This window comes from Daktulosphaira vitifoliae, unplaced genomic scaffold (assembly GCF_025091365.1).
Source record: "Daktulosphaira vitifoliae isolate Bord-2020 unplaced genomic scaffold, ASM2509136v1 Scaffold_2, whole genome shotgun sequence".
Classification (NCBI taxonomy): domain Eukaryota; kingdom Metazoa; phylum Arthropoda; class Insecta; order Hemiptera; family Phylloxeridae; genus Daktulosphaira; species Daktulosphaira vitifoliae.
The window spans coordinates 3,902,664-3,905,576 of record NW_026099573.1 but is presented as its reverse complement, the minus strand read 5'-3'; positions in this window follow the sequence as shown (position 1 = coordinate 3,905,576).

The following is a 2,913-nucleotide window of genomic DNA, read 5'->3' as shown; positions in this document are numbered from 1 at the left end:
CACGTAAAAGTAAAGCAAAATATAACTTCTTTATTATTTTTATAATTTCTCCGTTTAAATTACAATATTAAATATCAATTTCATACTAAATTTAATAATTATAATTAGTATATATTCATATATTATATTTTAAAATCAAAGAACTACTAATCATGATATAATTAAAGAAATAAGAGTTGATGTTGCTTTTGGACGAGTGTGAAGTGAGCAATTTCTAGCTAGCAATTTCTTATCAATTTAAAAATGCGGTAACAACTTCGTTACCAAATACATGGTACTAACTGAAGTCGTTAGAGGCCGCTATAATACACAACTTAAAGAAAATATTATGTTATTAACTGTTTCCACTAGAGGCCACTATAATAACCAACAACTTCAAGAAAATATTGTTCCTAAATGATGACGATAGAGGCCGCTATAATAACTCACAAATGTAGTAAAACAATTTGTTATTCAATTTAAAATTTTGAAAAAACATATATGCAAATGTAAATAAATTTATCTCCCCTAAACAACCTTCCTAGAATTTATTTTCTTGAATTTTGTTATTTCTAAAGTAGTGGCCGGGCACTACAGGCACGCTTACAATAATAACTAATAGATTGATTATAAACAAAGAATACTAATTTTTTATACATAATTCTAAATAAATAATTCACTAACGCAATATTAATTACAATTTAGTAACACACCTTGTAACATAATAAAGTTATCATGAGTATAAGGTCACAGGTAACCATATTCAAACAGTGCGCGTCGTATATCTGTAGGGTCAGTGTTGCATATCCACACATAATTAGTTATTAGACAAATCATTTTCCCTACCACCTGTGAGCCTTGACCATACCACATTAGAATGGTCACGCTGTCACCTACCCTTTCCCATGGGCAATCGAGTCGGCTTTGGAAAGTATGGTTATGTTCAAAAAAAAGAATCATCATCATCGTTTCAATAAGTTTTTGATGGTTTTTTTTTTACAAATCCACGATGGAGGAGTAAATCTATCAATTTGGCTTGGTCATGTTTATGACACTACCTCACAATTAACTATCTGGACTTGGACATCTCAACAAACTAAAATGTGGTATATTTCTATTTTCTCTTTTGTATTCTTTTGCCATGCGTAACTTTGTACATGATCTTTTATATCTTTTGGGTTATTTGACCATGTGAGCAAATTTCATTGTTTTTAGTTAATGATTATATAGATGCTGACTACGGTTATATTTATGTAAATTGGTTAATGTCATATAATTCTATATTTCATTGTTCCATAAGCTGACAATATCCTCGGATGTGGTCAGGGTGGACATGGTGAACATCTCATTGGGTCCTCCACATTTATGTAGAAGATACCTATTGACGTTGGTGACATGTCCACTATACCCTGACTCATGCGACGGAACTGCCATGCTCATGTTTCCCCTTTATTCTATTCTAATTGTCAGTTATTTCATAATATACAGCTAATTTGAATTAAATTATAACTGTGGTCTGTTTAAGAAAAATGAAACACTTATCAGTATCTCTAGATTATAAATGGTGTTTCTTTTAAATTAGACAATGTCAGGGGCGTTACGATGCTTTAGACCCATTACTTTAGTCTATATACATAAAGAAGAAAACTTTGTTAGTATAATTATATAACTCCAAATTCAGTGTCCACCTTAAGAGTACGACTATAAATTAATAAAGGAACAAAAAAAACAATGTACACTCTTGATATTAATTGAAATGGCCGTAGAATAAACTTCCATAATTCTCTTAACTTCATTCTCATCATTTATCCTGGTTTAAATATATCTATGTTTAGCTTTTCTTATACAAAAAATTTGGATAAGTTTTTTTCTACATTATAAATAATTTATTATGTTTAATAAAACTTAATAGATGCATTTTGTTCCATGTAAATTGTAAATTTTATTATATTATATTGTTTAGTTAAATTAATTGATTTAAATCTAAACCATTGGTTTTATATTTTATCATTATATTTAGTTATGTGTATTAGAAAATTAATAAAAACTGTTTTCTTTTATAACCTTCCCCCATAGGAAAAGGTATGAAATCCCTGGTCCTCCGGCTATGCCTCGGCCCAGGATGTACCCTCCTTTGGGTCCTTGTAAGTTTAGCTTACAACCTTTTAACAGGTATTATACTGGGTATAAAAAATTAAATACTTACTCAAAAAATAGGTAGTTAATAATTTATACTTCTTACTTTCTAAGATTACTGATTTTATTTGATTACAAAGTTGTCACACATATATTATTACAATAATATAAATTAGCTAAATGCTTTCATTTATAGGGCAGATATTCAAAAATTTGCTAAAATCCTATTTTATGTATACGTAAAAATAGGCCTCATATACATAAATTGTTTCATACCACAAGAAATTTAATTTGTAAATTTTTTATTGAATATTTTAGTATGTTTAGGTTCTTTCGACTTTTAAATGGATGCTCGATATATTTTAGTAGCTTTTAAATGTTTTTTTACACATTTCTTTCCCTGTCTCAAAATAACATTTTATTAAGACATGTATTAACTAATCACGACCACAGTTCTAAGTTATGCATTTAACGATATTATATGTAAAACCTATATATTTTGTGGCACTTTTGAAATCAGGTATATCATGTAACACCGTTATTTAAAATAAATTTCTAGTTAGATAATGTACAGATTTATTTTAAATTATATGTAAAGTAACTATAAAATGTAACCAATTTTATCAAGGTATAAAAACCGTGACGTCAACGGGGCTAAGCCTTCATCTCGTTACATCATTTCTAGATATTTTAGTTACTTAAAACTGAGTTATTTAGAAAATTAAAATTTGATAGAACGATTAATTTAAAAAAATTTAATAAAGTAATATTTTAGATATCTTTTAAGTAAAGTGAGTA